Below are 22,679 nucleotides of genomic sequence, written 5' to 3'. Positions count from 1 at the left end.
GATGGGAATCGAACGTGTATTTCAACTGGGATGACGCTCCAACCAACTGAGCAACACCAACCAGGGCTAAAAAAAATCTATTTAGAAAGAATATCTTGAAGGTAAAGACTCTTTGCTGAAATGGATCATAAATGGAAGTTTCAAAAAGGTCTAGGTTGGTAAAAATTATGCTTTGAGGATAGAGAAATGTAAAACAAGCCTACAGAAGTTTCAAGGAGAAAGAGAAATTGAAAAATACAAGAGATCCACCTCAAATATGTGGGGGAAAACTTTATTTTATGATAATAATGGATTTTCTCCTCCAGTTTTAATAAGCACAAATATTTAGTGAAATAAGATTATATCAAGAGAAAATGCTTGCAAATCTAATTTTCAGATATAACTTTACAATGTCTTTCCAAGTGATATTTCAGTGAAAAGTGACTAAAATTTTATAGTTAGTTTTATGGTTATCAGTGATAAAACAGGACTGTTTATGTTAAGAAAATCTAACAAAACACAGAACTGAAACCTTACAATTTTCAGACTTTCATAATAACTTTAACTCAGAGTAAAAGGGAGGGAGCAGGATCGCCTTAGCCTATTTGAAATTTAGCTTGACCAAAGAAATATAGAGAATTATAAAGTGTATTATCAATAAAGAAAAACTTTTAAAAGTAACTTTTTAAAAATGACATGGAAATTAAGATTAATACAAGACAAGCAGATACTAAATGTCATTCTTTACTGGAACCAACCTTTTCTATAAAAGACTGCATTGAGGAACTCTTCTGCTTGTCTCTCGAATCGAATGATTTTTGCTTGCTTAAGCACAGCTTCCTGCCCAGCTCCCGAAGCTGGTTCATCCAGACCGACTAAGTGTCCCTGCAAAAATATTTGGTGAAATATTTGCACAAGTATCTTTCTCCATTCAATATCAAAAGCATAGATGAGAAAAAGACAAATATTAACAACAGATAAGACAAATCAGTTTCATATAATTAAAATACTGTTAAATTTCAAATCAGGATAAAATTTATCTCCACAAAAGTCTAAAAGAAAAATGAATATAAAAACATACTTTGGGTGGTTTTATCCATGTTTTCTGATTATGACTTTTGTTTAAAATTCATAGGTAAACTCTAGTTAAACTATAATTATTAAATGGAAAATTTCCTTGAACATTGAAGTATATTGGTTCTTACTATACTATAGCAGTTCACAGACACTTCAACTCAGCCAAAAGAAAAAGAAAAAAGAAAAAAGAAAAAAGAAAGCAAGATAAAAAGAAAAGAAAAGAAAAAAAAGATACCTTAAACCCCAAGTCTTATTTGCAAATCTTATCGGCCTTCCTAGTACAAGATCTATATTCTCCAGACACAAAACAAATATTTTAAAAGGGCCATTAAGAGGGAAAACTCAAAAAGAATGTATTTGAATTCACAATTCTGTTCCTGTAGTACTATACTGTAGCTTTCAAATCTTCATAATTTTATGAAATTAATAATTTTGTGAAATAGGTCAAAAGTAGCATTAGGAAAAAGAACTGAATAGTAGAATGTATCACATGTTTTAACTGTAAACATTTCAATATTGTATATATGCTTGATACATGTTTGCAATATAAAAATGTGGGGCCTGATCAAAAGTTTCAAAACACTGCACTAAACTCAGGAGACAGACAGAACTTGCTCTCACACTGCAGGAGCACAGGACTAGCTTAACAATGCTTTGCACTAACTTCATTCTTATAGCTAATGAATAAAGAGGAAACTATGATAATAGAAAAAAGAGTATAAAGAAAAGCAAAGTACATCTTTTAGTTCTTAAGTTCCAGTTCATGTAATTTACTTCAAATTACTGCAATATATCAACACATGCATTTAGTTATACGCATGTAATGGAAAACTTAAAAGTGCTCTAAATAAAAAAATGGGAAAATAGCTTGGCATAATGTCAAACAAGATACTGAAGGCATGTTATAATTCACAAATGATTTCCTCGAAGATTTTAAATACACCCAGTGATATTTGCAATCAGCTTTCTCTGATTTCCCCACCATTCAAATTGTGTTAACAGCACAACTACAATCTGTATTTTGTAAAGACACATTTAGCCTCAATGATATATTGTAACCAATACTCTAATATGAAGAACTCTCTTGCATACTCAACGATCCCTTAATATTTCCATAAAAGACAAGCTAAGTTTGTCACATTGTTTGAAACTTTTTAAACAAAATATTTTGTGTTATATTACCAAAACCTTTATTATAGCTGCATTTCCCAACATTGTCTCTCATGGACTAAAAAAATTAAGGAAATGACTTTTAAAAGTCAATCACAAATCATTTAATTGTGATATAAATTTTAACATCTAGACGGTATTAGAACAATACAGACATATCTTGGAGATATCTCATGTTTGGTTCCACACCACCACAATAAAGTGTCATAATCTTTTTGTTGGTGGAGGGCCTTGCCTTCAATTTGTAAAAAAAATACAACATCCATACACTACAATAAGACAAAGTGCAATAAAACGAGGTATGCCTGTATTAAACAGTCCAATAAAATCCTCAACTGTTAATGCCATTTCATTGATCAGTGATTTTTAAAAAACAGACATTACATGGCATAAACTGTAATTACCTCAGTTCTACATTCAGCCAATTTAGACTTTGAACAAAATATTTATACTTGAACTATGTTTCATGTAGCAAACTACTTTCTAATCTAAATCAACAAAGAGTAACTAACTGAATATTCATTAAGGCAGGTGGTACATGTTCTTTCTTGAATCAAACAATTAACAATTTTATCAATCTGGATTCTGAAACAGACTATCTTTAGTTGGTGCATAGCAATTATGATCATATCTGTTTGTTTTTAAACAGTTTTATTGAGATAGAATACACATACCATACAATTTGCCCATTTAAAGTATAAAATTAAATATTATTATTTTTTAGTCTATTCACAGGTGTGAAACTACTGCCATGATCTAATTTTGGAACACTTCTGTACCCCCTCCCCTCAAAAAACACCCTGAGCCCATTAAACAGCCACTTCCCATTCTCCCACTTGCCCCAGCCTTATGCAACCACTGTATTACTTTTCGTCTCTACAGATTTTCCTACTCTGGACATTTCATATGAATAAAATCATACAATATTTGGTTTTTTGATGGCTGACATCTGTCTCCTAGAAGAATGTTTTAAATGCCATCCAAGTTGTGGCATGTAGTACTTCCTTCCTTTTTATTCCCAAATAATACTCCATTGTGTAACTATACCACATTTTATCCATTCACCAGTTGATGACTACTTGGATTGTTTCTGCTTTTTGGCTATCATATGAATAATGCTGCTTTTAATATCTGTGTGTAAGTTTTTGTGTGGATGAATACTTTCATTTCTCTTGGATATATATACTTAGAAGTGGGATTTCTGGATCATATGTTAACTATGTTTGCCATTTTGAGGAAGTGTCAAACCATTTTTCCAAAGGAGCTGCTCTATTTTGTATTCCCCACAGCAATAATAAGGGTTCCATTTCTCCACATACTCATGAACGCTTGTTATCTTTTTGATCACACCATCCTAGTACATGAGAAATTGTGTCTTGTGGTTTAGATTTGCATTCCCTTAATGGCTAATGATGTTGAGCATCTTTTCATGTGCTTATTGGCCATTTAAATATACCTTCTTCAGAGAAATGTCTATTCATATGCTTGCCCAGTTTCTAATTGGGCTATTTACCTTTTTATTGTTGAGTTTTAAGAATTCTTGACATATTCTGGATACAACTCTATTATCAGATATATGACTTAAAAATATTTTCTCCCATCTTTGAGCTTTCTATCATGTCACTGATACTACTGCTGGCAGTACAAAAGTTTTGATTTTTAATGAATTACAATTTATCTGTGTTTGTCATTTGTGCTTTTGGTATTGTATCTGAAAAACTAATGGCTAAACTGAGATCATGAAGATTTACTCTTATGTTTTCTTCTAAGTTTTAGTCTTAGGACTTACTTTTAGGTCTATGATTCATGAGTAAATTTTTGTATAGGGTATAAAAAAAAATGGTCCAACTTCCTTTGTGAAAAATCACTGGCCATAAGTTTAGCTTTGGACATCTAATTCTGTTCCACTGATCTATATACCTTATGCCAATAACACATCATGTTGATCACTGTACTTTTATAGTAACTTTTGAAATTGCCAAGTGTAAGTCCTTCCAATTTATTCTTTTATAAGACTATTTTGGCTATTCAGGGACCCTTGAATTTCAGGATCAAACTTGTCAATTTCTCCTAAGAGGCCAGCTGGGGAATTTTGATGGGAATTCATTGACTCTGTATATCATTTTGGGGAGTAGTGTCATCTTTATAATATTAAGTCTTCCAATCCACAAACAGATGCTTTTCCATTTATTTAGCGCTTCTTTAGTTTCTTTCAACAATGTGTTATAATTTACAGTGTACAAGTCTCACATTGTTAAATTTATTCCTAAGTATTTCATTTCTTTTTATGCTATTGTGAACTAAACTGTTTTCTTAATTTCATGTTCAAATTGTTGACTGCTAGTTTATAGAAATAAAACTTTTTTAAAGAATACTGTGTTCAGCAACTTTGCTCTTGTTGGGTGAAGTGCTCCACAGATGTTTGTTAATCCAGTTGTTGCCCGGGATTGTTCAAGTCTTCCATCTTTGTTAGTCTTCTGCTCAGATGCTCTATCCATTATTGAAAGTGGAGTGATGATGTGTCTGGCTATTAATGTTAAAATATCCACTTCCTCCTTCAATTGTCACATTTTGCTTCATGTGTTTTGGGGCTCTGTTGTTAAGGATTTAATTATGTCTTCCTGATAAACTGACCCCTTTATCATTAGAAAATGTCCCTCTTCATCTCTGGTTCATTGAAGTCTATTTACTCAGCAGTGTGCAGACTCTGACATTTCTCAGAGGATGCTGTCTTGAGCATGCACAGTCTCCCTGTCCTCCAGGAATGACTGTGGGTTCAGGTGGACTCTGGCTGTTTCTTTCTTGGGTTTTCCTTTTATAAGCTTCTGGCTGATTTGTCTGTAGTGGTATCACACACCCAGCTGTTAGCCTCTACTAATTGTTCTAGTGTTCCTGCCACACCCTAGGGCATAAACTGCACCACAGTCTGACTCAATACAAGCAGGGCCTCTTTGCAGGCGCAGGGTGTTGCCAGTCTTTGAGGCTTGCTCCAGCTCCAGGAGGGTTCTTCTTAGTTGTCTTTCCCGCCACCCCCCAACCCCCCGATTCTTTTAAACTTCTAACTTGTCTGCTATTTCATTTGTTGCTCTAGCATCCTCTTGATTGTTCACCACAAAGACTTTCACCATTTTCAACATCTTTTTCCCAGCTCTATTCCAAATAAAGTCAGTTCCCTTGGGAGAGCTACAGAGTTTTCTGTCCTTAGGGCCTATCTCCCCCTTCAGAACCTTCGTGCCACAGTACAAGAAATGAGGGCTGGCACAGTGTCTCACATATCTGAGTAAGATCTGTGCTCTATAAGTGGGGGTGCTTCTGGTATGGAGCTTTTGCTTCATGAATGAGGCATGGTCCAGGGCAACTGGGACCCAGTATTTTCAGCCTGCTGCACCTGGAATTAACTTGCACTCGGAGTAAGGGCTGAGTGCTAAAAGGGAGCCCAAGGCCTTTTGACCTTACCTCCCTAGAAGAAAGCTAGATGTATGAAAAATGCCCCTAGTCTGATCCTCCTGCTCAGAGAAAAGCATCCCTCAAACTGAGCTCAGGGGGGTGAATGGGAGTGAATCATGATTCAGATACCTCAGATTCTTGTTGTTCTGAGATTAAGTAGATTTTTTTTTAATAAATGATTTTCCATTTGCTATATGCCCTTATGAGTAACTACTTTCAAAGTTTAAATGGTTGTTTTGTAATTATTTTCACCAAATTATTGCTTAGCTTGTTTTTAAAATCCAGATTAAACAAAGATGAAAAGTGTAACGCAAAATCATATACTTTTTTCAACTACATCTGTTCACCATGTTAAAAATTTATAGCAATGATGTGTGATAAAACAGCTCATTCTCCTTCACTACACATACACATACCAAAATTAAATGAATCAAAAAAGAACAAAACAGTTCCTATGATAAAGAACTATAGAGCTACAACAATTACTAGGAGATAGAAAGTTAAAGAAAACAATTCAATGCCCTTTCCCCTCCTCCACATCTAAATCCCAGGAGTCATTATATTTGGTAATATGGTATGGCAAAAAAAAATTATATATACATACTTATGTGTATATATGTCTATATATATAAACAAAATGAAGTGACAATCAAAATCAATTGTTCTGCTTTTCATTTATTATCCAGAACTTAATAGGAATAAAGTTGGAGAGTTGAACTGAAATTTCCTGGGAGTTGTTTCCTCTGGGATTCAGGAGTTGGTCCACCTAAACTGGCTGCCAGAGGTAATTTCTGTCATATAAGAAATCTATTACGAGCCTGGAAGCATATATACCTGGAACATACTTCCAGAGATTTGATTCTGTAGCTCTGGGGTAGGGAATAGTCATTACATTTTTTAAAAGCTCTTTCCTTAATAAAGAACTGGGAAAAAAAAATCAGTATCATACTTTAAAAATTACTTTATATTTACAATAAGTCTTAGTATTTGGGAAGGCAAATCCCCACTTGTTATTTATATTTTCCAAAATGTCCCAGTCACCGTAGCTTTATTCTTTCAGATTGTACTTAAAATGACTTAGTCAATTCTGTTCCTACCACCACCAGCTCTCCAAAAAGATGGTGGCCTCTTTAAAAAAAAAAAAATCTAGAGTTAAACTTAGAAACAAATTCAAAAAAAAATAATATCCTTTAAAATATTCAGTCTTCTCTTGTAGGAACTGGTTTATATTTATCCAAGTGGGTTTTAATAAATCTCAATTAAAATTCTGTTTTATATATATATATTTCCCATACATTTATTTTATATTTGTCATTATGTCCTTTATTTTCTAATCACTAGTGTTAGCATAAATGAGGAGAGAGTGTGTGTAAGACTTAATTTTGTATACAGCTTTCTGGGGAGAGTGTAGGTCATTTTTCTTCACTTGCTATATTCTCTGGTAGCCTCAACAGTTTGTGTCAATTTTCCAATATCCTTTTAAGGTAATATCTTTTAAGGGAACTGTGAGGGTGGTAGAAAGAGGCAGAGATAAAGAGAAGTAATGATCCATCACCCAAAGCAGGGAAGGAGATATAATACTGAATGGACTGGGATAATCGTCAGTAGAAAAGACCTCAAATTCTTTACTTAGCTTTTGGTTATCTCTAACTATATAACCCATGCAATATACTCTTTTATCATTCTTTATTACCATTTTGGGATTGACAACAACACAAACATCCAAAAAGTGTTTTCAAATAGAGTTTATATTTTTCTCTACAAAATAGCTCTCTCTCTGCAGTACTAGAAATGCTAAAGAAATTATTCGGACTGCAGGGAAATGACACTACAAAACACTGCTGAGAAAACTTAAAAAAAAAATAAAGATGAGATAAACCATATTCAGAAATCAGAAGACTCAATATTGTTAATATAGCAATTCTCTTTAATCGATTCGAGCAATGATAATCAAAATTCTGTCTTTTTGAGAGCTGATAAGTTAAAAAAATCTTTGAAGATTTTTTAAAATTTATTTTTAGACAGAGGGGGAGGGAGGTAGAAAGAGAGGGAAAGAAACATCAGTGTGTGGTTGCTTCTCACACGCCCCTTCCTGGGTACCTGGCCTGCAACCCAGGCATGTGTCCTGACTGGGAATCAAATTGGCAACCCTTTGGTTTGCATGCTGGCAGTCAATACACTGAGCCACACCAGCCAGGGCTGATTTTAAAATTTTATATAAAGGTCAAGGACCTAAGTTAGCAAAACAAGTTTGAAGATTCATACTAATTGATTTCCAGATATAAATATACAATGATCAAGACACTGACTGTGGTATTGGTATAAGGACAGGCACATAGTTCAATGGCATAGAACATGGTCCAAAATTATACCCACATGTGTACATTCAACTGACTTAACAAAGATGCCAAGGTAATGAAATGGAGGAAAGGAAAGCCCTTTCAACAAATGGTGCTAGAACAACTGGTTTATTTTATGGATTAAAATGCACATTACCACTTAACTCACACCATATAGGAAAATTAACTAGAAATGAATCAGATATCAAAATATGAGTAAACACTACTAAACTAGGAGAAAGTATGAGAGCTTCTTGTGTGTCTGACATTGGATCAGGTAAAGATTTCTTAAACAGGATATAAAAAGCATAAATTTTAAGAGATAAAATTAGCAAAGGGTTTTATATAGATTTTTATAAAAATTGTTAATAGTTTAGTAAGTTTTTAAAATGGGCAAAAGATTCCAACAAGTATTTCATACAGAGTATGTATATAGAAAGATGCTCAACATCACTAGTCATCGGGGAAATAAAAATAAAAATCACAGTAAGATACCACTACAGGTCCACCAGAATGGCTAAAGTTATAAAAGACCAACACCAAATATTGGCGAGATGTGGAACAATGGAACTCTCATACATTGCTGATGGAAACAAAATCATTCAGTCACTTTGGCGAACCAGATGGTAGTATCTTATATCGTTAAATATGCAATTATAATACTGCCCACTAATTCCAACTCTAGGTATTATCCCAGAGAAATGAAACTTAAAAAGTGAATGAGTAATCAAACTATGGCATATCCATGATATGGAGACCTACTGAGCAATAAAAAGAAAGAAAAGATTATATACAAAAACAGGAATGCTAAGTGACAGAGGTCAAATATAAAAGACTACATATTATATGATTCCTAATATGTAAAATTCCTAATATGTAGAAAAGGTAAAACTACAGTGAATACTTGGGGGTCTGGGAAAGGGACTGACTAAAAAAGGGGCATGAGAAAACTTTTTAGGGTAGGGGAACTTTCCCACACTTTGTTCTGGTGGTTATAAATTTTATATATTTATCAAAATCCATTAACCTGTACTCTTAAATGGATGAATTTTACTGTACACAAATAAATACTATCTTAATAAAGAAATCATTAAAAAAATAGTCTAAGGGTATTGAAGATACTAGATGCTGAATGTTATCACTGAATTTTGACCCTTGAATTAACCATTTGAAATCAAAGAAATAATCTTTACTCACATTTTAGAGCCACAAGAACTGTGACACTTATTTTTCAAAACCTCGTGTCTATCTTTTTCCTCAAGCAAGCATACTTTTGGGCTGAAAGAAACAGTATCTTTTGTTGCTATGCATTCTTTGCATAGTATTCTGAATAGATATACTGTCAATGGCCATAAATTGATTGCATTTCAATTTTTGCTATATCCTTAGATATAAATCAAGATAAGGAGGTTGATGGTTGTGCAACAGTTAATATCACCTACTGAACTGATACTGGGTGCTTCATGATGTGATGTACCGACAAGGATACAAATCACTTATTTAATATTCCTGCTAAAACATCATGGTCTAAATTTAACCACAAAGAAAACATCACAAAGCTTAAACTGAAGAGGCATTCTACAAAATAAATGGCCTGTATTCCTCCAAAACGTCAATGTTATTAAAAATAAGTAAATAAAATTTAAAAGGCTGAGGAACCATTTTAGATTAAAGGATACTAAAGTGCTGTAAAAAATCAAATTCAATGAATAATCCTAAATTGGATTTTGAACTAAAGGAGAGTGTAAAAATACAAGTCTTTGGGACAGCTGGTAAAATCTGAATGATATTTATAGATTAGATATTAAGTTAACTTTCCTGATTTTTGGTAACTGTACTGTGTAGTTAAGAACATGGATATCCTTATTCTTAGGATAGGAAAATACACATGGAAATATTTAAGAATAAAGAGGTACGAGGGGTACAATGTCTATAACTTACTCTCCAGTGGTTCAGGAAAATGTGCGTGCTATATGAAAGACCTATGAGAGAGAATGAATAAGGCAAATTTGGTAAAAGGTTAACAATTGGTGAATCTAGGTGAAGGGTACATGGAAGTTTTTGTACTGTTCTTATAACTTCTATAAATGTGAAATTATTTCAAAGTAAAATACTTTTAAAAAGTATGGTGGATAAATGCTGAACCCTACTTTTCTCCCACAGGCCAGATCTCCCTCTTTTCCAACATCTCCTCCATAATCCCAGCTGTCTTGCCATTGAATTATATTTGCTTGTGTTGTGGGTTGCTCTGATACACAGTATGAAAAAGAGCAAAGAGAATAAGTAGTATATGGAAGTTAATATCTCAATGACCTGATGAAGGTAACCAGAACAGAGTAAGAACTTTTCTGTTCAGGGCAAGACAGTAAATATTTTAGGCTTTGTAGCCCATATTCTTAGAGAGTCTCTGCTGTATCTCTCTCCTTTTCTTAAAAAAGAGGGCTTTTTTTGTTTGTTTCTGTTTTTGTTTTTTAGCTTGCAGGCATTAGAAAAACATGCTGTGAGCTGGATCAGGGGGAAAGGCCATAGTTTGTTGAGCCCTGAGAGACAGAATTGTTAAAGTTCTCCAGGAACTCTAACAAAAGTAGCTTTAGTGGTTCCAGAAATAGCAAGGGCATTATTGAATAAAGCAACAAAATTATGGCAGCATGGAAGTTAGTCCTTAGGACAATAAACAGTTAATCAAGTTAAACTTTAAAAAAAATAAAAATTAACATTTCTTAAAGTTTCTTTTGTAACTCAAATATTAGTCACCTTATGAGTGACCAATATTAGGAAAGAAATGGAAGGAGGATGCTTATATAGTTGATTATTTTCTTTTTGAAAGGTACACCTCAGAGAAAGGAAGTGGAAGAGATAGTGGCAAGTTTCACTCAGGAAAAATAAAGATGGCCCAGATTTTCAGGAGTGTGATACAAAACTTAAGGAGTGAAATTTTAGAGTCATTCCTGTCTAAATTCAAGACCATGCCTACCCTGTGCCTGGATTTATTTAAATGTATTTATTTATTTATTTGTTTTCAAAATATTTTATTTATTTATTTTTAGAGAGAGAGGAAGGGAAGGACAAAGAGAGGGAATGAAACATCAATGTGTGGTTGCCTCTCGCGCGCCCCCCACTGGGGACTGGGGACCTGCTCTGCAACCCAGGCATATGCCCTGATTGGGAATTGAAACGGTGATCCTTTAGTTCACAGGCCTGCACTCAATCCACTGAGCTACACCAGCCAGGGCAAAATGATATTTAAAAATTCATATATCATCCCTAGCTGGTGTGGCTCAGTGGATTGAGTGCTGGCCTGTGAACCAAAGGGTCACCAGTTTGATTCCCAGTCAGGGCACATGCCTGGGTTGTGGGCCAAGTCCCCAGTGTGGGGGTGCATGAGAGGCAACCACACACTGATGTTTCTCTCCCTCTCTCCCTTCATTTCCCTCTCTAAAAATAAATAAATAAGCAAACCTTTAAAAAAATTCATATCATATGGTATAGAAAAATCTGGGAATCAGGAGCGTGTGTATGTATGCAGGTTTTATTGTATAACTCTGTTAGAAAGGCCTACCTGAATAGATCATGGACCTACAACTATAGCCAAGTCCACTACCCATGGCTTAGGGACATTTCAAGCAAGGAACTAAATAAAACAGACAAGATCCAACTCACTGATTTAAATGCCACTCTCCTACATCTTTTTATTTAAATGTCAGCAAGTCTTAGGAAAAACGGCTCCACCATTTTAACTGGTTATACTCTTAAAGGTGAGTAAACTAAAAAGAAACCTCCTTACTCCACGTAAATTACTGCTTTTTACAGGAACAAAATATAAATTGTGTTTAATGCAATTTTTACTGTATATCAATATTACCTTCAATTTTGTGAAGCAAAACATTGAGTTAAAGAATAAGAAAATAACAAAGGCTAAAGCATGAATACACATCAAGAATTAAATATGGTATTCAAAATGTACAAACCTACCCCGAATAACTCTTATCAGTGTATCTAGTTGCTATCACTATTCATGGCAATAAAGCCTAAAGTGTAAGTGGCAAGTTGCTATTACTATCATACTTAATTCATCAGTATCCATATAACAGCATTTGCTGTTAAGTTTTTTTTCCATTGTACAAGTTATTATAAACATTAAAAGATAAATGCAAACCACCCCCACATGCAATAGCAATTGTATCTTACATCCTTCCAGTGGTTGAAAATTAAAAGTTTTATACAATCTCGATTCTCACCTACAACCCAATCTCGATCAGAAGACTTCCTGAATTTCTTCTACTCGCTCTCTATAATGACTATGGATGTCCGTAGATGCCCAAGACCATTATAAACACAAGGATACCCAACTCTATACTTGAAGCAACAGTATTTTAAAGCCTCGCTAAGGGTAATCTTGCTTTTTTCTATACTCGTAAAGCACTTTATACCGCTCTAACAGCAATGGTTTTATAACCCTTATTATATTTACTTATATATGTATGCATTTTTTATTGCCTCCATTAGATTATAAATCTCTTGAAAATAGCATCTGTGGCTCAAAATTCTTTTTAATCCCTCACAGTATTTCAACCACAGTGGCTGGTGCATCACATATACTAAGAGTGAAATACATAGTTGTTGATTTTAACTTTAGAAATAAGAAACTGAAGAAATGTTTTAAAAGAAAAAAAATAAAGGAAAGAACAAACAAAAGGACTACACACATTTAAAAAGTTCCCGCATGGCTAAAGAAAACATCAGCAAAATAAAAAGAACCAACTGTATGGGAAAACATCTTTGCCAATGACACGTAAGACAAGTGTTTGATCTCCAAAATATATAAAGAACTCACATGACTCCACACCAGGAAGACAGACAATCTAATTAAAAAATCAGGGACTTATAGCCAAGATGGAAGCTACTTTGCCTCCTCACACAACCAAAAGGACAGTAATAAATTTAAAAACAAAAAATAACTGGAACTGACAGAAAATTGAACTGTATGGAAATCTGACAACTATGGAGTTAAAGAAGACACATTCATTCAGACCAGTAGGAGGGGTGGAGATGGGCAGCTGAGGCTGAGAGAACCCATGGCAAGGCGATAGCTGGAGGACCAGGCAGGCGAGGTCAAAGCTGGCGGTCTGGGCAGCCCCACATTTGAGTGTGGATAAACTGGGAGGAGCAGCTAGGGAGCAAGACAGACTGTCCAATCCAGGGCTCCAGTGCAGGAAAAGAAAGCCTCAAAACCTCTGGCTGTAAACTCCTGTGGGGGTTGCAGCAGCAGGAGAAACTCCCAGCCTCACAGGGGAATTCGTTGGAGAGACCCACAGGGTCCTAGAACGTACACAAACCTGCCCACATGGGAATCAGCACTAGAAGGGCCCAATTTACTTGTAGGTAGCAGGGGAAGTAACTGAAAGATGGGTGAGAGCCGATCAAGTGGCACTGTTCCCTCTCAGACACCTCCCCCACAGAGAGCATCACAACTCAGTGATATGGGTTGCCCTGCCCTGGTGAACACCTAAGGCTCTGCCCCTTACAAAGTAACAGGAGCACTAAGACAAAGAAATATGGCCCAAATGAAAGAACAGATCAAAACTCCAAAAATAGAACTAAGCGATGAAGCCAATCTATCAGATGCACAGTTCAAAACACTGGTAATCAGCATGCTCACAGAAATGATTGAGTATGGTCGCAAAAATAGAGGAAAAAATGAAGGCTATGCAAAGTGAAATAAAGAAAAATATATAGGAAGCCAACAGTAAAGGGAAGGAAACCAGGACTCAAATCAACAATTTGAATCAGAAGGAAGAGATAAACATTCAACAAGAACAGAATGAAGAAACAAGAATTCAAAAAAATGAGGAGAGGCTTAGGAACCTCTGGGACAACTTGAAATGATCCAACATCCGAATCATAGGGATGACAGAAGGAGAAGAGGAAGAGTAGGAAATTGAAAACTTATTTGAAAAAACAGTGAAAGAAAACTTCCCCAATCTGGCAAAGGAAACAGACATATAAGTCCAGGAAGCTCAGAGAGTCCCAAAGAAGGTGGATCCGAGGAAGCACACACCAAGGCACGTCATAATTATATTACCCACGATTAAAGATAAGGAGAGAATCTTAAAAGCAGTAAGAGAAGAGGAGACAGTTACCTACAAAGGAATGCCCATTAAACTATCAGCTGATTTCTCAAAAGAAACCTTGCAGGCAAGAAAGGGTTGGAAAGAAGTATTCAAAGTCATAATAGGCAAAGACCTATATTCAAGATTCTTCTATCCAGCAAAGCTATCGTTTAGAATGGAAGGGAAGATAAAGTGCTTCCCAGTTAAGGTCAAGTTATAGGAGTTCATCACCAAACCCTTACTATATGAAATGTTAAAGGGACTTATCTCAGAAAAAGAAGAGAATTGAAAACTATGAACAGTAAAATGACAACAAACTCACAACTATCAACAACTGAACCTAAAGAAAACAAAGACGAAAACAAACTAAGCAAACAACTAGAACAGGAACAGAATCACAGAAATGGAGATAAGAGTGGAGGGGGAGGAGGGAGAATGGGGGAAAAGGTACAGGAAATAGGAAGCATAAATAGTAGGTACAAAATAGACAGGCAGAGGTTAAGAATAGTATAGGAAATGGAGAAGCCAAAGAACTTGTATGTATGACTCATGGACATGAACTAAAGGCGGGGGGGGGGGGGATGTTGGTGGAAGGGGAGATGCAGAGTGGAGGGGAATAAAGGGGAGAAAAAAATGGGACAACTGTAATAACATGATCAATAACATGATATACATATAACAATAACATGTATATTTAAAAAAAAATTGGGCAAGGACCTGAACAGACACTTCTCCAAGGAGGGCACACAGAGGGCCCACAGACATGCAAAAGGATGCTCAGCATCACTAGCCACCAGAGAGATGTAAATTAAAACCAAAATGAGTTACTACTCCACACCAGTCAGAATGGCCATCATTAACATATCAACAAACTACAAGGGCTGGCAAGGTTGTGGAGAAAAGGGAATCCTAGTGCAATGTTGTTGGGAACACAGACTAGTGCAGCCACTGTGGAAAACAATATGGAATTTCTTCAAAAAACTAAAAATGGACCTGCCTTTTGATCCAGCAATTCCACTGCTGGGATTATACCCTAAGAATCCTGAGTCACCAATTTAATTTAAAAGAACTTATGCACCCCAGTTTTCATAGCAGCATTATTTACCATGGCCAAGTGCTGGAAACAGCCTAAGTGTCCATCAGTAAATGAGAGGATTTAAAACCTGAGAAAATTTACACAATGGAATACTGCACAGCAGAGAGAAGAAGCTCTTATCCTTTGCGACAGTATGGATGGACCTGGAGTGCATTATGCTAAGCGAAATAAGCCAGGCAGTGAAAGACAAATACCATATGATCTCACCTATAAGTGGGACCTAATGAGCAAAACAAACAATGAGCAAAAAGGAACCAGAGACATGGAAATAAAGAACAAACTGACAGTGACCAGAGGTGAGGGGGAAAGGAGGTAACAGGGTAAAGAAGGAGAAGGGTGAGTCAAGGAACATGTACAAAGAACACATCGTGAAGGACAATGAGATGGTGATTGTCTTTGGGAGCAGGGGTTGGACAGGGCAGGGGAGAGTAACAGGGAGGAAAATGGATACAATTATAACTGAACAACAATAAAAAAAAATAATCTTCTAAACTCTAAAAAAAGGAAAAGAAAAAAATAAACAACAAATAAGCAAAAACTTAATGTCGTTAAGATGTCCTACACAAAATAATCTACAGTTTTAATGTAACCTCTATCAAAATCTCAATGGTGCTTTTTTCAGAAATTAAAAAAAAATCCATCCTAAAAATTTTTTATGAAATTTCAAGGGACCCCAAAGAGCCAAAACAATCTTGAAAAAGAAAACAAAGTTAGAGATACCACACCTCCTAATTTCAAAACTAATTACAAAACTGCAGTAATCAAAACAATACAGTACTGACATAAAGACAGACACAAAGAAAAATGGAATAGAACAGAGAACCTAGAAATAGCCCCCACATATTAATGTACACATGCATAAACATGAGGTTGAATCCTTACTTTGTACCACATATAAAAAACAACTCAAAAGGTATCAAAGGCATAAAACTAAAAAACCCTTGGAAGAAAACATAGCGGGGAAAATTACACTAGTTTTGACACCAAAAGAACATGCAAAAAATTAAAAATAGATAAACTGGACTACATAAACAAAATTTTTTAAAGGTTTTATTTATTTTTAGAGAGATGGGAAGGGAGGGAGAAAGAATGGGAGAGAAACATGGATGTGTGAGAGATACATCGACTGGGTTGCCTTTCACATGCTCTCAACCGGGGACCTGGCCCACAACCCAGGCATGTGCCTTGACTGGGAATTGAACTGGCAACCCTTTGGTTTACAGGATGGCACTCAATCCCCTGAGCCACACCAGCCAGGGCAGACTACATAAAAATTTTAAAAACTTCCGTGCATAAACGGGCACAACAGTGTGAAAAGGCAACCTACAAAATCGAAAAAAATTTGCAAATCATATAAGGGGTTAATATTAAGAAAGAACACTTAGAATTCAACAACATTTAAAAATGGACAAAAGCCACTTACTAATTAAACTTTAAAAAATGACTTACCAATGTATACATATATAAATAGGAAACAAATGACTTAAGTGATTGTACCTTAACCAAAGTGTGGTCCTCCAATTACAGTAAAGCTTTATTAATTTGGGATTTATAATACTTCAAGTATAGAACAAAGTAGAATTAATTTTTTCTGAGGAGAGTGGGTAATAAAAATGAGATTAAAAACTGCACATTCAGGGTATGTTAATACAATGATTATGCTATTTATAAAACATTCGGGTCTGTGCAAATAGTCTCATTTAGCATGTCTACACATGGCTAATGTAGTCTTGATTGTGTAAAGTTTTAGTTTAGTATGTTTAAAATTATCAATTTCCAAATAAATGGTTTAGTAAATGTTTTTTTAAAAATGGGCAAAGGACAGACACATTTCTCCAAAGAACATATACAAATGGCCAACAAGCACATGAGAAGATGCTTGGCATCACTAATCAGTAAAGAATACACATGAAAACCACTGTGATATACTACCTCACACCTATTAGGTTGGCTATAAAAACAACAAAAAAGTAAAAAGTGTTCAAATGTTGGGAGAGATGTGGACAAATTATGCACTTTTGGTAGGAATGTAAAATGGTGCAGCCGATGTGAAGTTTGGTGGTCCCTCAAAAAATTGAAAATAGAACTGTTTTTATGATTCAGCAATTCCCCTTGTTCCACCCAGAACAACTGAAAGCATGGTCTTGAAGAAATATTTGTACACCAGTGTTCATAACAGCGTTATTTACAAAAGGTGGAAGCAACACCATGCGTCCATTGTTGGATGAAAATAAAATGTGCTATATACAGTGAAATATTATTCTTCCTTTAAAAAAAGGAAATGCATGCTACAACATGACTAAATCTTGAGGACATTATGCTAAGTGAATTAAGCCTCAGAATAACAAATATGTTATTTGTTATATGTTGTATGACTCTATCTATATGAGGTACACTGAGTAGTCAACTCATAGGCATAAAAAAGCAAAATGGCGGTTGTTACAGCCTAGATGAAGGGGTACTGGGGAGTTGTTTAGAGTTTCAATTTTATAAGATAAAAGGAGTTCTGGAGATTGGTTGCACAGCATTATGAATGTACTTAACACTACTTAAAAATGGTTAAGATTTAAATTTTGTGTTTTGTGTATTTTACAATATAAAACAACAAGCACAATCTATGGATAAATGCAAACAATTTCAAAAAGGGCAGAAACCTAATAAAAGATCAGGGGAAGAAAGAGAAGCAAAACAAATATTCTCTAGAAGTGAAATAACAGAGAGAATGACCGCCTAACATGCAAATAGTTCATAAGAAATGAAAGAAAAAAGGGAGACCTATATATGGCCAGGATGAAATCAAAGGCTGAGTTAATACAAGATATTCAAATAAAACACTGAATGGTTCATTGTATTATGATTAATTCTAACAAATTTTAGCATAATGAGGCATTTCTAAACTTTTTCAGGATTTTAATTATAAGACTCTCCTCAATATAGCTGGAAAAAATCTCAAGCAAAATTCCAAAAACATTTTGTAGGAAATCAAAGCATTGAAAAGTAGCTCAATGTCTACCTGTTCAAAATGGCAAGAACAAAATACAAACAAACAAACAAACAAAACCCATAAACACATTTGTGTTTTACATGGACAAAAATAAGATCTTTTTAAAAATCTAGACTTTATTTAATAATTTTTTCCCTACTTAAAAACACATTTTGAGAAAGAAGAACAAAGCTGGAGGCATCACACTTCCTGATTACAAACTATGTTACAATGCCACAGTAATCAAAACACTATGGAAACAGCATTAAAACAGACACATAGATCAATGGAACAGAATAGAGAGCCCAGAAAAAGACCCAAGCATATATGGTCAATTAATTTAAGACAAAGGAGCCAAGACAGTCTCTTCAGTGAATAATGTTAAAAAATAACTGGAAAGTCACATACAAAAGAATGAAACTGAGCCACTGTCTTACATCACACATGAAAATTAACTCAAAAAGGACTTAAGACTTGAATGTAAGGAAAACTAGTAGAAAACATAGATGGTAAGCCCCTTGACATTGGTCTTTGGTGATGATTTTTTGGACTTGATACCCAGAGCAAAGGCAACAGAGAACACTGCAAGAGAACATTGTTGGTTCTCTTACAATCCTGCCATTTTCTACTGCTCCCTCCTCTTAAAAGCTATCATTTCTTCTTCTCCAGCTTCTTTTCTTCCAAAAGTATAAATATTAGGTAAGTTTTCCCCTCGTTCCCCCAAGTCTTTACTTAGACCAAGTGCCTACTCTTTCTGTGGTTTTGTTTTCTTCAGTCCTGTCACTGACAACTTTTCAAATGAGTAGTCTATGTATATCCCTGTCTTAACTCCCACAATACCCTCTTATTCCTTAACTCTGTCAGAATTAAAAGTGTGGCTCCCATAACTGTACTCCTGAAAAGTTTTTTCTCAAAGCCTGTCAAGTATGCCTGGGCTACTTGCTCAACTCAAGCAAGGCCCATATTGGAAAAAGGCATAGGAGTCCAGATTAGTGCAGCAAACATGAAAACTCATCCCACTACTCACTGCATGGTATGCGCCCAGGAAGACATCTGATCCAAGATGTGCAATTCCATTTATTCTCATCCTACTTCCTAAAACGAAGGGTCTTTTGACTCTCAGTATTCTGTGCTTTTCCACTCACCAAAGACTTCATCTGCTTGAATATTCCAATCCCCACATGTATTCAGAAGTCCTCCAAATATGTCCTCAACTTAGAGATCTCTTATTTCAACTCAATTTCCACAACCTGAAATGTCTATTGGACACTTCCAATTAAATGTTCACTTCCACCACAAACAGCTACCAGCTAATAACCTCATTATCCTCACCCTAAAAACTGGTCACTATACCTCTCTCCTTCTTACCTTCTATTCACCATTGTTAAGTTTTCCTGTCTTGGAAAGCCTAATGTCATTACTTTTTCCCTCTCCCTTACTTATATAGTCACATAATCACTAAGTTTTGACAAGTCTTGATTCTAGGTTCTCTAATATACCCTCCTTATCCATCTTCACAGCCATGGCTCTAGCTCAGGCTCCTCTTCTGGATTACTATAAAAACTTCATATAATTTTCTCACCATAAATTTCTCTCCATTACCTCTTAAAAATGAGTACCAAACTGATCTTTCTAAAACACAGTACCTTTTAAGGTGCAGGTTGGGTTTCATCTCCTAGATTAAGCAACTCCAGTGTCATCTACTGTACCTCCCAATCACTATAGTACTTTTAATTTCTTGCATTACCTTCTAAAATAATATGTATGAGAATAAGGGAATGGATTTTATTCTCAGTGTTTCCTACCTACACCAGAGAGTTGGTTCTGGACAGTTAGAATGGATGAGTTAATCCTCCCTAATTTAAATCCGCCTTCATTACATTAGCCACCATAGTCTCACCAGCATTCCATAAGCAAGGAGGGATCTGTGTTTTACTTTTGTGTATTCCTGGCCATCACAGAACCAGACATTTAATAAATGTTACAGTCATTAGTTTTTTGGTTAACTCTGACCACATAATATTGAACAGAGTTAATCATCCATTTATCCAGGTCTGTGGGTTTTTTTTTTTTAAGAGAAAAATCCACAGATTGGGGGTGATAAACAAACAAACCAAAAAACCCCCTCCTATTTAGTGAGAACTTAGACTGAGCACTGATTCATTGTGTCAAGTGGTTTTCCTTCATACCTTAAAATATTACATATAAAAAGGCCCCTGGAGATATAACAAGGTTATGTCTAGTGATTTAGATTTGCACAATTAACTGAGATATTAGTTAAAATTAGTTAATCATGGACGAACTTGTGGTATCCATTCTATTCTGTCCTGTTATCTATTTACTTCTCATAAATAAATACCCTTAAACATCTTATACTTGTTTCTCCTTTTTCATTCCTAATAGACAAAAACTATATTGATGTATTTTTCTTCCACAGTTCCTTTTATATAGTAGGTACTGTGAATACATATTGATTTGTGGTACTCTGAGGCATATGTCAGACAAGTCTTATCAAGCAGCATTAGATATGCCCAAACTAATATATTCAATATAAATACCTACTGTAGAATACACTAAGAAAATAATAATTAGATTTAGCATCCGGTCTTACTATAAACTTTCAGTGTACAAAAATAGTAATGAAAATGTTAAAAAGATAGCTCTAAACTTCTAGTTAATGTACACTCACAAAACAGAAATTATGAAACATTCACAGTAAAAGATAACAAAACAGACTAATGATAAAAATAAAAAGGATCTAGATATAACTATTAATATATAAATTCATATAACTATGATTCCTGAGCTAGCTGGGCATTGAAGAATTTCTATAATCCGGCTCCAGTTTTATCACTGGTTACTTCTAAAAATAAATGCTCTGCTCCACCCAGGATGTGTCCTCCTCAATCTCTGCCTTTCTAGACCTATGTATTCTTCAAAAAATGCAGCCCAGGCCCTAACTTCTTAAAACATTCTCCTAATTCTAGTCAAATACAGAACTTACTAAGTCTTATACTAAACTTTATAAGAGCACAAACATTATATATTTTGATATAACATCCTATTTACCATTATCATTAATTACTAGACTGTACTAGCTCTTCACGACAGCTATCTCTACTCTCTACCAGCCAATCACAAGAAGAGCCATACCACAGATCAATGCATCATTCAGAATTAGTCCATTTTTAGGAATATTAATACTGACAGTAATTTTTTATTCTTACTATCCCTCCACCAACCTCTCAACCTACTACTGGATCAACTTTTTATATTATCAACACAATACTGCAGTTAATAAAAGCCTTATGAGATGGTTTTTAATATAGAAAGAAATATAGATGCATATGTATGTATATTTCAGTGAACATATTTCCTAGCTCAGATCAGGCAACTGAGCAGGCTTAGAAGCAATGATGATCTAGTACCAATGAATAAACCTAGAGCTCAAACTTTGCTTCTTATACAATTCTTCAAATAAAGAAACTAAGTAAGCTTCCTTGAAAAAATCCAGGGTCAGGACAGGAAAACCAAACAAGGAAAATGGGGAGAGACTCATAGATAGAGAGCAGGATGCAGCTAGTAGGAAGGTAGAGGTTAGAGGGTGGAGGGATTGAGCAAAATGGAAATAGAACTCATGGACATGGACAACAATGTGGTGATTGCTGGGAGGAGGGTGTATAAGGGGACTAAATGGTAATGGAAAAAAAATACAATTAAAGATTAAATTTTTTTAAAAAGCCGCAAACACTTTTTGCTGGCAAAACATGAAGTGCTAAAAAAAATTATAGAAACGTGAAAAAAAGATAAGGAGCCAACTTGAAAAGACTTTGAATAGCCAAATCTAGGACAATTTCAACTAAAAAATAAACAATGATTATACTGAACAGAATGAAATATAAAACCATGATTCTATACTGGTAGGTAAACAAATAAATACATAAATGGTGGAGACGAGAAAGCTTTTCCTTACAGAAGAACTGAAACTAACACATGTAGAAGAAATTACATAAATAGAAAATCAGATGAAAAAATATTTTAAAAAAAGAAAACCAAAGAGAAAAAAAAAATCATCATTAATCGTTATTACCACAGTAAGCGAAAAAGCAAGATTCATCAATGGATGCTAAAATTATTGTATGATGGATGAGAAACTAGTATGATAACAAAGATATTTACAAAATTTCAAAGTTCCTCTTCACAAGATACGTATTAAATAAAAGAGGGAGAAAAAAACGGAAACCTTACACCAGAAAAAACTGGCAGATACTACTTTAACTAAGTGATTAAAGTAAACATCACTATGGGCTTCCTGATACGATGCACTAAGGATGGTATGACATCAGTTCTGTGGAATTCTTGCCAAAAATGCATAACTTGAATTTAACAATGAGGAATCATCAGACAAGTGTAAACTGAGGGACATTCTAGAAATCATTTTGCCAGTATTCAGAAGTGTCAACACTGAAAGGCAAAGA

General features: G+C 34.9%; 1 protein-coding gene across 3 annotated transcripts in view; it reads right to left on the bottom strand.

Moving 5' to 3' along the window:
* The window catches only part of LCOR (ligand dependent nuclear receptor corepressor), a 131,120-nt gene that overhangs the window by 36,888 nt on the left and 71,553 nt on the right, over positions 1–22,679 (bottom strand). For 2 of the 3 annotated variants that reach the window (XM_054581297.1, XM_054581296.1), the window contains exon 5: positions 738–864. The exons of the other annotated variant lie outside the window; for it this stretch is intronic. The gene's annotated coding sequence lies outside the window, so the exon portion shown is untranslated. The remainder of the gene's footprint in view (positions 1–737; positions 865–22,679) is intronic. 3 annotated transcript variants of the gene reach the window in all.

The sequence above is a fragment of the Pteronotus mesoamericanus genome, unplaced genomic scaffold (assembly GCF_021234165.1).
Source record: "Pteronotus mesoamericanus isolate MK-2021 breed Mesoamerican mustached bat unplaced genomic scaffold, CSHL_Meso_final contig_657, whole genome shotgun sequence".
Taxonomy (NCBI): domain Eukaryota; kingdom Metazoa; phylum Chordata; class Mammalia; order Chiroptera; family Mormoopidae; genus Pteronotus; species Pteronotus mesoamericanus.
This window is presented reverse-complemented; position numbering and strand designations above follow the sequence as displayed.